General features: G+C 36.9%; 1 long non-coding RNA gene across 2 annotated transcripts; it reads right to left on the bottom strand.

Annotated features, from left to right (window-relative positions):
* Nucleotides 1-2,148: 2,148 nt before the first annotated feature.
* LOC129877851 (uncharacterized) lies at nucleotides 2,149-13,437 on the bottom strand. 2 transcript variants are annotated; one of them, XR_008763634.1, is made up of 8 exons: nucleotides 13,328-13,437; nucleotides 13,146-13,218; nucleotides 12,964-13,057; nucleotides 12,610-12,686; nucleotides 11,394-11,453; nucleotides 4,696-4,756; nucleotides 4,393-4,465; nucleotides 2,149-2,565 (listed from the first exon to the last, which is right to left on the bottom strand). It is a non-coding gene; the product is annotated as an uncharacterized LOC129877851 (long non-coding RNA). The 2 variants fall into 2 exon arrangements; XR_008763633.1 differs by lacking the exon at nucleotides 4,393-4,465.
* Nucleotides 13,438-14,946: the final 1,509 nt, after the last annotated feature.

Genomic DNA, 14,946 nt, shown 5'->3' with positions numbered 1-14,946 from the left:
AAAAGATATGACAACAAAAAATGTTGAAAATATCTCTCAATGGATTAAAATGACTTTCAATAACTTTATTAAACATAAAACACATAATCTGCATAATTTAAAATTTAGAACAATCTAAAATATCTCAACAACAAAACTAAAATTCAAAATTCAAATTTGTCTTAAAATAAACAACTTGTTTTTCCAAAAACTACTGCAGTAACTAAATGCAAATTTCAACACTACTTTACTTTAGTTACTGCAATTTTAAAAATTGGTCCTCCTCAATTTTTGCTCTTGCAGTTGATGCTATATTTTTCTTGGTTATTTTTGAACTTGCATATTTTTTGGATATTGATCTTTCTATTTGTCTTGCTTTTTCTTCTTTTTGATTTTGTGCTTCAAAAACACATTTCATGACATTGTCTTGTGCAGAAGTTCTTTTGAAAGTGCTTTTATTTGGCTAATTGTAGGATTTGCAAAGGGTTGTAAGTATTTTTCTTCTGTCACAACAACAGATATGTCATAGGTTATAAAATATGATTTCATTTTCACCAACCAAATTTGATAGTTTTGTCAGTGAAACTCTTTTGGCATTCAAAGAGAGACTGGTGCTTAACATCATATTTGTTGAAAATAGCCCTACCTTTGAAAATAAGAACAAGTTGAAAATGGTAATTCTGATGGGTTAAAATGGGTAGCCCTTACGGTTTAAAAATGGTATGGTAGTTCTTTGAAAGAACTCACAGATTCCATAAGCTCAATAAGGCTTTTGATACCAGTATAGTTTTTTTTTTGAAAGATAAGGCAGCAAAAAACGTTGAAAATATCTCTCAATGAATTGAAATGACTTTCAATAGTTTGACTAAACATTAAGGGCTTTAAATAACCAACATAAAATATTATCTTAAATTAAACAACTTCTTTTGCTAAAAACTATTGCAGTGCCTACATGAAAACTTTGACATTATCGTATAGGTTTCTTTTGAAATCTATGTATTTTAATGAGATTCATATCATTTGAAGATTTCGTTAACAAGATGTATAAGAATGCTTATTATATTAAAGTCATTGATGGATTGTCGTATCATATGAGGTCTTTGATCTATGATGCTAAATTCAAAATTGAAGAGAAAACCACATAAGGGATGGCTTGGATCTCTTTTCCTAATTTATTGCTTACCTTTTTCATTAAAGAATCATGGTTTACCCTAGCATAGGCAATAGTCAAACTCCGTCACTTAGACATAAAAACAATCAAAAAAATAAAACCTAGTTGTGCTGGGATCAAGATTCGAGTTGATCTCATGTCAAAATTGCAAAAATCTATCAAAATGAAAATTGAAAATAAAGATATCGGAGATATACACATAGAAAGAGTGAAAATTCACCATGATGTGCTAACAAAGTACTATAAAGAAATGTAAATTGCAACGCCATAATAAAGATGAATGCATAATGCTACATCCCTAATTGAGGGAAAAGGTTATTATTAATCGGAAGCCCATCAACAATAAAATTACAGGAAATTATATTCAAAATAACAACAAATTTGATGCTCTAACCGAAGAAGACAACAACTCTAACAAACAATAAATAGGAACCACTGAAAGGGATAAAAATCGGAGAAAGAAAACAATATAATAGTGCTAATAGCAACAAAGTAAGCAATGAGAAAGAAGTGCTCTCACAAGTCAAAACCAAACAAGCAGACATAGTAGACTAGAATATAAATAAAAAAATCAAGTTTGAGGAGAAGATCGTGCAGGCACCAACTCTATTCTAATTCAATAGGCAAACCCTTACAACCTATTCCTATTTAACAGAAAACCTTTATGTAAAATAAGTCTAAGTCGACAAAGTAAAATAAATATAAGAAAATCCATTCATCTTTACAAAATTCTTTAATATTTTCCAAGGACCTAGTCTAGACATGTATAAGGGCTTATGACAGAATACGAACAAGACTGTCACGTCCCAAAATTGAGGGACACAACTAGTGCCTAATGCCAAAATATAGGCTTCAGCCGACCTTGCTAAACAATCTGCTAATGGTGCATGGAATCCATACCAAGTCAAAAAAATAAGCAAGTATATCATTGCTTAAAAATAAGTACTCGGCCGGCAAGGCCCCTGTCAACTGCTCTACAAAGAAAACAACTACTCCAAACAGTTTAATTAAATAAATAACCAACTAGCACATAAGTCGATCTAGGTCGTCAAGGCGACATTGGTATCTAGGAAAGCTTAATCCTATGTGGGCCATCAGAGCTACCATGATATCTATATACAGTCTAGAAATAGGTACATATGTAAACAATATGTCAAACAACTATCAAACATTAGCCAACCAACAAACAAGGCCAACATGGCCAATATCGTGGCTATGCAATCCAACATACTAGTCTTCATGCCAATATGAATATAATACTTGGATGGGACAAGATCCAGACCTACCTAAAATTTAAAAACAACAAAATAAGCAATCCTTTAGGACTCTGGTAACCCCCGGAAGAAAGGATTCAATCAATATGCTGGATAGGCAATTGTGCTACTCAACAAGTCTGTCTGGTTGTCGTTCAAGACCTGCAAGCATGAATACAACACCCCCATGCTAGGCCTGTTAGTACAAAATAATGTACCGAGCAAGCAAGATAAACTGAAAGTTGAAACTGAAACAAAAGGGGGTAGGGGTCAAACACAAGTACAATACCTGATTTCTCTATAATAAGACAATATAAACACATAACAAGAAATAACCTGACGTGGCCCCCATAAGGTCGATATGTACAAACATCACACAATCACTATAAGTTCTAATGAGATCAAACTATTGGTAAATACCCATATTAGCCTCCTTACCTAGATTCCAATGATAATCTGATCTTCACTATCTGAATGCACATGTGCCATGAACCAATGCAAATCTGAGGCTCCAAGTTACAATACATATATGCTTCCCTGTAGGTATACCCTTCCCATTCCATAGGTACGGTCTACCCCACCTGTAGGCACAATTTACCCGGCCCGTAGGTATGGTATAACAACTAATTTATATGCTCAAGAACCCCATAGTGTCAGTGTCTGCTGAGGATAAAACAAGCTCATAGGTGGCATCCAGAAATAAAACATCACAACAATAAAAAGTAATCATAATTGATCAAAACACAATCATAACATGCTTTTTATAGGACACTAGACAAGGAGTTGACTGTCATTGATAGCCATTATATCATATCATGGTAGCAAACTCAGTAGGAAAAGGCTCCAAGACAAATAATGACAATATACCCACCATATCAAGCTTAGGCAATTCAGATCATGCCAAAAGAGAAATAATAGCCCTTACATACCTTTCAACCAAAGCCCAAAAGGTGTCTCTCGGAATCTTGGACAACCAAAAGAATGCGACAATTCAAAAATTAATAAGACTACAAGAACAAGCCATAACTAATCAATAAGGCTTTAATGCCACACTCGTCACCAGCCAAGTCAAAAGAATAAAATGAGGCCAATAAAAACAATAAAAAGAAGCTAAATTCGTTGAATATATTCCCACAAAATTTCAAAGGAGCAACAAGCTCCCAAGGCAACACAACTAGGCGTACTTCACGCTATTGAATCCAACAATCATTGTACATAACTCCAATAATATTCACACCAACCAACCATTCCCTCCATCACCTTAACACAATAAATACACACCAATAATAGCCAAATTAATTAAGACAAAGGGGCTTCCCGCATCCACAATATAATAGACACCACCACATAGATTGAAAATCTATAAAAATGATACTAGGACATGGAAATATAAAAGAGCATTGTAAAAATAAGATTACCTCAACCAAAATTTTCAAAATAATAATCTTAAGAATCTTCCCTCACATCAATAACAAATGGAGCCTAAATTGAAAAGATTATTATACCACAATGATGAACTCGCTCTGTAGAACAACTTTTGTTAAACTTCCGAGTTGAGAATCTAAGCATCCAAGGAATATTTGGAAGCTATCTTTAGTGTCTTCTGGGTTTTCATTTGTATCTAATGAAAAAAATGAATAAGGTGGTCTTTTATAAACCACTAACTTAGAGCTATGGGCTACGCATTGAGGTGACTACTTGCGCAGTCTCACAAAAATGTGCATATCTATCTATTCTAAAGTCGTATGGACAAATAATTCATTGAGTTTGGAAACTAGACTCGTAGACATTCTATTTGTTAAGTTATGGCATTTTAACTCCTTATATATTAGGAGAAGAATGTTGAGACATTTGACGTAAAATTTAAGAGAATTCCTTAACGACATTTACAATAACTTTTGCTGACTTTTATTTTACAACTTTCTTGACTTTAACACTTAACATACAACTTTTTTCAATTAAAATAACTCATAAAATATCCTTACTAACATGCAAATATGTCACGACCCAATTTCTTGATTCATGATGACACCTACTATAACCCACCAGTAGCTAATCCAACCTGTAATCCACAACAACACATAATGGGTTTAAAGGGCAGAAACTATACAAGAGTAATCAATTCATAAGAAAAATAGTAGATAAAGCGGAAGAAAGACAAAATACATATTTACAAATCAAAGGATCTCTCCCAAAAAAGGACAACAGAAACAAAGACTTGTCTGAAAAAGCAAAAGACTAGTCAACTATATACAGTTAGATACAGGTAAATCTAGGACTCTATGTTCTCACCATTGTCTCTGAAGTCAGACTGTAGCATGCTCGAATCAGCGTTGGTAACTGGTGCTCGGACCTGCATCACGAAAAGAGATGCAGACTATAGTATGAATACCGAAATAATAGGTACTCAGAAGTCATCGTAGGCTGACTGAGCTTGAAAATTGAAACCAATATGACAAGAAGGGAATAACACAGAACAGAGGTCAAGGAATGAAATTTTACACAGAACAGGGTAGAAAAGAACTCATATTTAATATGCATGATGTTTCATCCTCTATCCATTTCACCATTGGTTCACTGTAAACGCACGTCACTTTTTTGATAGGGATGTGATCTATATCTGTTCTCAACTCTATGTGGATATCGATTAAATAGGATTAACTATATTGAGGTAGCTCATAGTAGGGATTGGTAGAGAGTTAGGGATAACTGGGGATGAGGGTAGGATTAGTATGAGTAATACCTATTTTTAGAGCTTTTTGATGAAGAAGGATAGGAAATTGTAGGGAAGAGACAAATGCAATAGGTTAACTAGCTGCTCAAGGTGATTTTAGACTATTTGTTAGTGGCTGACTAGGCAATGAGGTTAGGTTTTAGGCTGTCAAGTAAGGTTTTGCAAGAGAGAAGGAGAAAGAAGAGAGCATTTCCTATCAGGTCTCCAATTAAGGTCTAGGCCAACACATTTCAAATCTATGCAATTAAGATATTAGTATGCTCTCATATGAGAATATGACAGATTAGTATGTTCTGATATGTATATCTAATTCTATGTATTTTTATGTGATTAGAGTTTAATGTCAAAGCATTAAATTGTATGAGTTGTTATTCATTATTGATTTTGTTTGGTTGAAAAGAGAATGTAGAGTCGTTATTCTTTGTGTGTTTACAAGGTAAAATTCTTCTCCATGCAATAGCTTACAAACTACATAATTCATTATTGAATTGACCATCAATAATACGAGGAAACGATTTTCTTATTCCTTGTAATAAAGGAAAATTACTAGAATATTGTGTGTAAGATCTTCAATTACAAAATATAAATCTACTCTTTTTATTTCCATTATTAAATTTTTAATTACAAACATAACAATATATAAAAGGCAACAAGTTTTTGCCAGTTACTTTTTTAACTACTGCGTTGATTTTGTGGGACTCATAAACTATTGTGTTTATTTTTTTGATTTCCATCACAATTATAGTTGTTTATTAAAAATTCTTTTTTCTCTATCTTATTTTCCAATTCAAAAAAGTCAGACCATTTAATTGGTCTACCTTCTCATCTCTTCCAATGTTACTTTTTAGGTGCAAAGATTCTCTCTTTCCAATTCAATTTTGAATTTTCATGTTTTTTGGTTGATTCTTTGGATTTTGGTTCTAATTTTTTGGAGTGAGAAATTATTATCTAATTAATAGAAAATTCCAACCATTAAGTATATTCCTTATTTGATATAATTACTATTGGAAATTGTAATGACCCTCCAAGTCATGTTTGAGTTAATGCATTCATTTTCTCACAACTTTAATATTTTGACCCTAAGTCATTTATGACATATTGACACTGACTGTTCAGTCACCTGTTCCTTTTGGTTTTAGGCCCGTTTCCCTATTTTGGAGCTTTTAAAACTTAAAGAGTTGATTTAACTCATAACATCAGGTAAACGACCTCAGAAAATATTTTTGGTGGTCCCATCAAGTTTAGAATGACCAAATTAGCCTAGTAGCATGGTCTACATGAGTATCAAGGCATTAGGTGTGAGTTTGGAGTCATTTGGCATTTTAGTCTTTGAAATATGGACAAAGATTGGATGTGGTCAACATGTTTCAAAAATGCCCTTGGATGAAAATTTCATCAATGTGGTTAATTTGGGAATGTTGAGTTTGGTTTAGAATGACTTTTCATTTGCTTTTCGAGGCTTTCAATTGAATTCTGAAGTCCGTTGTGGAATTAGGCTAAAAATGGCACTTGGGCGTGTGACCCACTATTCGTTTAAATGACCTTATATAGAAATTTTGAATGCTCTATTGACTCTGAAATGTCTAATTTGGTAGGGTAACATATCTCATTTGCGCACACAGGGTTCCAAACGAATTTCGAGTACTCCATCGGAGATTTTAGAATTGGCCAAAATATTCTTGCAGAACTTTGCTGGAGCAAGCCATTTTGGGCCATCATGTTCATGATGCCTCTTGGATGCGATCCCGAATCTTGACCTGTCTGGGCTTTCGCATTTGCGAGGAGCCCTCCGCGATTACGAGGGTCTGACTAATCGACTCTCTGTGATCTTGAGTCTCCTTCTGCGATCGCGAAGGGCATTTTCTTAGTGGCCCATAATCGCGCGCCTATGTCTCTGCTATCAAAAAAAGCAATGTGTCTGGTTTTTTAAATATAAACCCGACACGATCCGTTCTTTCCTTCAAAGTTTTAAAGGCCATAACTCTCTCAATTCTTGTCTGAATTTGGTGATTCAAAGCCTGGATTATGGGGATTTGTTGGGGGAACGTATAGCAATGTTTGGAAGTTTGTGAGGAAGCTTTTTTTGAGGTAAAAACGTGTTGTAACTTGCTGTCTTTGTTGATTATTTTAGCCTAATGGAGAATTTTGATGTATGTCTTAATTTCACTGTTCCGAGCCGCGAATTGTATTCCATTTTGGAACACTAGTTCTGGGAGGTTTTTAAGGCATCTTCACAGTGTCAATTCCAAAATTATCTAAGTGGGTCTCACATTCTTATTTTTGACTCTGAAATTATCCGTCTTTGAATGTGATAATTTTAGTGTTAAAATGATTGTAATAATGTTTTGATTATATTTTTGATAGTGTGGCCGCATTCTGAGGTCGTACAAAAGTGAAAAGCTCTTGTTACTTGATTTGGAGTGTGCGATTGACCTACAGGTGGGCGAAGACTTCCCTCTCCTTAGAATTAGCGTTATTTAGTATTTGTATGTTGATTTGTGTGAATTAGGGGGTAATAGTTGGTTGAGCATGCTAAATTTCTAGAATCAATGTCATAGACTCTATTTTCGGGTAATCGGGTTATTGAATCATGTCTATTGTAGTTGTTGATCATCCATACCTAGTTGTGTGTATTTGTGTGGTTTATTTATATCGTCAGAAGCATTTTTGGCCTTAAACTAGTGATTGCCATAGACTTGCATACTTTTGGAGCTGTTAGGCCTTGGAATTTCTTCGATGTCGGTTCGAATGGCTCAGCTCCCTATAAACTTATATAGCACTCTTGAGTCTGAGAGTCTAGGCCTCAGATAGTCAGTAACGCCACTTTTGGAACCTCTTATCCATAATTTCCCCATTTTTGTCTGTTCTGGTACACTTGATTCTTGATTCGAAAAGTTTCTGGTCCATTCTAGTTAGATGTGGTTCGGGATGGAGCGCTTTATTGATGAAACTCATTTTTGGGGTACTCCCCATGATTCTTGGTTAGCCGCAATCCTAATTCTGACTAATTCGCCTATCTTCATGGTTCAAGTTCCCAAATCACTCCATCAAGCGTAGTTCAAGTCCTTGCCTTGGTATTAAACTCTCTGTTGAAGCCAAAACTCACACTTTGAGAATTTGGCATAAAGTCGCTGATCTCTCAATGTTTGGAGAACTATCCTCAAATGCTTCTCATACTAAATCTGGCTCTGCGAGTATAACAATATGTCATTAATAAAGACAATGACGAAACAATCAAGGTATGGCCTGAACACTTGGTTCATAAAGTCCATGAAGGTGGCAGAGGCATTAGTCAAACCAAAATACATCACAAGGAACTCATAGTGGTTATAACTAGTCCTAAATGCGGTCTTAAGGATGTACGGTGCACTAATCCTCAGTTGATATTAACCAGATCTCAAATCTATCTTAGAAAATACTACGGGACCCTGAAGTTTATAAAACAGGTTATCAATAAGAGGCATGGGGTAACTATTCTTCACTATCACCTTGTTCAACTGCCTATAGTCAATGCACATCCTCATAGTCCTGCCCTTCTTTTTAACAAATAGAATAGAAGCACCCTATGGAGACACACTCGGACAGATGAACCCTTACCAAGAGGTCCTCAAGCTGAACACTGTGGTCCTTGAGCTCTAAAGTTACCGCCCAATAAGGTGGAATAGAAATAGACTGGGTGCCTGGCTCCAACTCTATGGAAAAGTCAATATCACGCTTTGGGGGAAGGCAAGGTAGGTCCGTAGGGAACATATCCATAAAATCTCTAACCATAGGAACTGAGTCAAATGAAGGATTATCTCTATTAATATCATGTGCATAGGCCAAGTAAGTTATACATCCCGAAGCAACCAACCATTGAACCCGCATAAAAGAGATAATCCTTATCAGTGTGTGATTGTAGGCACCCTAACACACCACTAGAAGGACGCTAGGTATAGATAAGGTAATGATCTTTGCGTAAAAATCCAAGACCATACGGTAATGAGATAACCAATCCATGCCCAGAATCATATCAAAATTGAGTATTTCTAGAAAAATAAGGCCAACTCTAGTATCACAACCCTGGATGGACACTAAGAAAGACCTCAAGACTTGATCCACTTCTAAAGACTCACCTCTAGGGTTGAAACATGAACAGGCTCTGGCAAGGACTCGGACCTCATACCCAATTGGCCAGCATAATAGATAGATACATAGGATTATGTGGATATTGGATCAAATAAATATGTAGTAGGCTAGTTGTTTAATAGAAGTGAACCTATAATGACCTCATCGAATGCCTCTGCCTTTGCCCTCGCTAAAGCTGCATAGAAATAGCCCTATGCACCTATGCCTGGTGCATCTGACCTACATCCTAACCTGCCTCCCCCTGCTCTTCCTATAGCACCATGTCAGCTACATAAATATCTTGATCCAGAGCTCCACCTTTAACTAAAGGAGGAACTGCTGTCTCTTTTCTAACTACTAGAGGAGATGGTAAAATTGCCCCTTGCCCATACTAGGGAACTCTTGGGACCAATGATCAAGTAATCCGCAGTCATAACTCCCTAAAGCTGAATGTCCTATAATAACTTGACCACATTAAAAAGGAAGCGATTTTGATCCCCCTCGAGCTTTGGCCCATGCTAAAACTATCTTGTTTATGTTGGCTGCCCTCAAAAGCCGATAATGTTGCCTGAAATGGACAGATAGACTAACTCTGCTGGATGCTCTGGTGGGGCCTATCATAGGAGTCTCTGGACCTGAAATAGGGCCTACCATAAATATCATCCTGTCTGGCCCTCTTTCCGCTCCCCTTAGACCTCGAGATGAACGTGCTCTATAGCCGGGCATAGTCAACTATATCAAGAAATGAATACCTACTGAAGCGAGATGCTCCATATCAACTCTCAATTTATACCTTAACCTAAGCACAAAGCAGCAAATTCTCTCCTCCTCCATAGGTAGAATAATGGTGGCATAGTTGGACAACTCATAGAACCTCGCCTAGTACTCTGAGATGGTTATGGAGCCCTACTCCAATTTGGAGAACTGGTCAAGAAGCTTTTCTCTAATGCTTCGTGGTATATATTGGGCCAAGAAAGCATCTAAAAACTCATCCCAAGATATGGGAGGTGAGTACGAGCACCAGCACTATTTGGCAAGCCTGCGGAACTAATATGTTGTGAAGTCGACTCCTCTCGACTCCACGAGCCCTAAGGACTGAAACTTCTCCTGGTAGATATTCAAGAAATCATAGGCGTCCTCTCCAGTCGCTTCAGTGAACACAGGTGGTGAAAGCCTCGCAAGCATCTTCTGCTCGCGAAGTGGCATGACCCTGTCATCTATAATCGGATATACGGCCACATGAGCAGGTATTTGCTGGCACTCTGGGCTACTACTTTAGGCTGACCTACGATGCCGAGACTGAAGCTGGAGTTGGTGCCTGTCTTGTCTTATTGATAGATGCCAAGATCTAGGTGAGTATAGCCTAGATCTACAGTCCGACAACTGGTGCGGATGGTGGATGGGCTAGTCCCTGCCCCATCGGCAATTTAGGTATTTAATCTACTCGTGGCTCCTACTCAAGCTCGGGAATATCATATCTATAAGGAGCCAGTGCTGCAACCCTCGTATGACCTCCAGGTCAGCCTCTGTCCCTGGCTGGGACTCTGTTAGTGGGCTGGGTCCATCATTCTCATCCATCGTGCCTCATGTGCAAACCATCCTATGAAAGAGTGAAACAATTGAGATTCCAAGAAACTAGTAAGACACATGCTACACCGAAATCAAGACAAAAGAGAAAATTTTCCTAACGACATCCTGAAGCCTCCCAAAGATAAGTCACAGATGTCTTCGCACTGATATGCAAGACTCTACTGAATGTTGCCTCTATACAAGTGAGACCGATAAAGATGGGGCTATGATACCAACTTTCCATGACCCAATTTCGCAGGTCATGATGACACCTACTATAATCCTCTAGTAGGTAAGTCAACCCGTAATCGAGAACAACTAGTAATAGGTTTAAGGGTAGAAATTAAATAAAAATAAACTATTCTAACATAAATAAGATAGTTTGGCGGAAGACAAAACTAAAATGAACATATACAAAAAATACCCCTCGCAGAACCTAGAAGTCACAAGTACAGAGCCACTAACAAAATGAGTAAAAGTCCCAAAAGTGGAGGACAGAAACTAAATTATCTCAAAATGTAAAAGACTAGTCAATATATATAGATGGAGACTGAAGTAGTACAAAATGCCATGTGCTTACCCCATCCCCGGATAAGACTGTTGCAGGCTTGATACCAATACTGGCCATTGGTACTCAGACCTGCATCATGAAGAGAGTAGTATGAGTACAAAAATAATAGGTACCCAGTATGCATCCTAGGCCAACTGAGCTTGAAAAGTGAATGCAATATGAAAGGAAGGAATATATTAGAACAGAGGTCAAGAACGGAAAGATATAATGTAATAATAAGATCCACATGAGTGTATAAAGGACTAACTGAATTAATCTACAAACTAAGCTACACCTATTTGGACCTCCATAAGCCAAGAACGTACACTCATGTGCAGGTTTAAATAAAAACCCAAATAGACCCCCATAAGCTCGATGAGTACACAGAATAACTATGACTAAAGAAAACTGAATTTGAGGACTCAAAACCAGAGTGTACCGAACCAGAACCTCAACCAACACCTGTAGAATCTGGCTAAATAGAGGCCAAACCTTGCGTTGGATGTTCCCCAAAAATATCCAAGCAACCAACTGCAAGTACCAAGTAACTGAGGCCAGACCTCCAACCGGATGTTCTATATGATTGTCCGAATGATCGAGGATGGAGCTTGAATCCGAATTCTCTTAGAATTATCAATAAGGTCGGGCTAGAGCATGATACTGGAAGCCTAATAAAAGTGCCAATGTAGCTGCTGACAGAATACCAATCGATCCACAATCATAACATCCACGAAATATTGTCCACACTTAGACAATCAATGTAATTTCTGAGGCTTAATCCATAACTAAACTCCCATCGCAGAATGAAAATTAGTGTTGCCGACGTAACTCGGTAAACTATTTAATCGAAGAAATAAGGTCAAAATATCATTGGAGCAAGCGCATCGCCTAGATAAGGCTCAAACTATGAAACTCAAGTCTTCTATACAAGTCTTTTGGGATCTAAGCCAACCAAAATGACATTGGGGCAAAACTAAGACCTATTGGGTCCGAATCATGCAGTTCTAAGGCAAGCACTAGTCAAACCTAAGCTAAGGCACTACATGCTTCCAATAAATAGCAAACAAGTATACAAATACTCCACATAAGGCATGCTCATAATTACCCAACAATCCCCTAAATAATCGTACAACATGATTTCTTTACACCTATGCATGATTCAATAGTTATCCAATCCAAATTCCAACTAATCAACATGAAATCACATTATCAAGCTCAATCTAAAAGAAGGGAAGTTGTAGCCTACCTGTTGGCCAAACATACATGCTCCAAACTACTCCACTGGAGCTTTTCCTTTTCGAACGGCCTCAAATCACTACCACACTATCAAAATAAGAATCAGAAGGTTATAACGATCATTTAGACACTAACGACACAAAAAATAGAGACAGACCAATTTTGGAGTAAAAATTAGGAATGTCGATCCACTTCGATAATTGTAGAATTTACTCCATCAAGAGGTCCTAAACACTACCACAAACTTATGTTCCAAAATGGAACACAAATTAGGGCTGAGAATTGGCCAAAAAGGCATATAAAATAATTTCACAAATTTATCACCATTAAAGAGATATGGTGGCAGCAATAACTAAGAAATTACCAGAAATGAGGGCTCAATTGCTGAAACCAACTAAACTACGATGATCCTCATAAAACACCCCATAATCTAGGGTCTTGAATCACCAAGTTCAGACCTAAAATGGCCAAGAAATCACCTTCCAAAATTTTCCAAAAAATGAGCTCGAAAATAAGCTATGGCAGCAGCTAAAACATAATTCTTACCTCCAACAAAGCTTCAAAATATGAATCCGAACCATGCCAATGCATTCTCCTTGAAAAACCACTCAAGATAGCCCTAAGAATCACCAAAATTGGACCTAAAATGGCTTAGATATCAAGTCTCAAGAAATCCCAAAATCAAGCTTACAAAAGGGTCGTGGCAGCAGGAATTTCACATAATTTACCTCAAACAGAGACCCCAAATCAGTTTTCGAGCTCACTAAGCGTTCCTTGCAAAAATAAATCCACAAGATGGACCTTCAAAACACTAAAATTGGACCTGAAATGAGAGAGATATGAAGGGTTGAAGTTGAAAAATAAGGCTGAAATGGGCATGCTCCAGCTATATATATCAGCTGAAAAGTTGATATTTTTGCCAACTTTAAAATCTCCAACGAGGTTCTCGGGATTTGTTTGGAACCTAATAAAAATAAAATAAGTATGTACATCTAGTAAATTCGACGTTTCGGACTCAATGGCTCAGTCAAAATTTCCATACGAGGTCATTTTCACTGAAAGTGGGTCCCATACAAAAGTGTCATTTTTATCCAACTTCCACAGCACGGCTTGAAATTAGACTAGAATTCTCGAGAAGCAAACGAAGGGTCATTCTAGACCAAACTCTACATTTCAGAACTAAATACACTAACAAAAGTTTTATTTGAGTGCACTTTCCAAGAATTGGTGATTAAAGTCAATCTTAGGCCAAATTTCAAAGGCTAAAAGGCGAAGTGGCCCTAAACTCATACCCAATGCCTTGATACTCAAACCGCCCATGCCACTAGCCTAATTTGGCCATTTTGAGGATGATGGAACCATCAAAAATATATTTTGAGGTTGTTAACCTAATATTTTAACTAAAGTCAACTTTTTAATTTTCAAAAGATCCAAAATAGGGAAAACATAAAACTCAAATGAATGACATGCGACCGAACAGTTAGTACCAAAAAGTCACAAATTACTTAGGGTCACTATAGGAACACTCTGAATGATAAAAAGGAGGCATTAAAGCAAAAATGACTTGGAGGTTCATTACAAACTCATAGTTCAAAACTCTGATTAATAATGGACCTCAATCTTTATTATTCTCCATTTAAATATCATATTTTTGTTTGGTAGAAAACCCATTGAGTTGTCGCCACAATTTCTGCACACACCCCTCCAAAACCATATTTTGACTGCATTTTTACTATGTCAATTGACGGTGTTAATTGCTATGGAGTGCCAAGAATAACCCTCAAGATCATCAATATCTAAATAATAACCTGAAATATGTATCAACGGGCTTCCCGGAATTCACACCTTGAGCTTATCAATATCAAAATAATAATGTAGCCCAAAATCACTTAAAGGGTTGTCCGGAATCATACCTCAAGCTCATCAACCATGAAATTCCACAAATAATATATCATCGGTATTTTATTAAATTCCGCATACTTATTCATCAATTAAAAGCATGTCAAAATTGCATAGGACTCAATCCGGGGAAAGATCCCATCAAATGCATGAAATCACTAACCTGAGATTCTAATATACCACAAGTACAGCCTCGGACCCAACATTTCAATGTCAAAATAAAATAAGTCATAGGCATAAACCAAAATTACAACAAGCGGGCAGCCAACACCAAGAAAGTCAAGCAAGCCGCATCTTAAGTTCAAATCACCTAGAAGCAAGTTCAAAGGATTCTAAGCGATGCAAACAAGTCAAGATATCACCTAGACTAAGGATCCAACGGCTAAACCCCTACCTAGTTACTAACTATGATCATCAGTTCCAAATTTTCTCAATAGGATATCAACAC

This window comes from Solanum dulcamara, chromosome 12 (genome assembly GCF_947179165.1).
Source record: "Solanum dulcamara chromosome 12, daSolDulc1.2, whole genome shotgun sequence".
Classification (NCBI taxonomy): Eukaryota; Viridiplantae; Streptophyta; class Magnoliopsida; order Solanales; family Solanaceae; genus Solanum; species Solanum dulcamara.
This window is presented reverse-complemented; position numbering and strand designations above follow the sequence as displayed.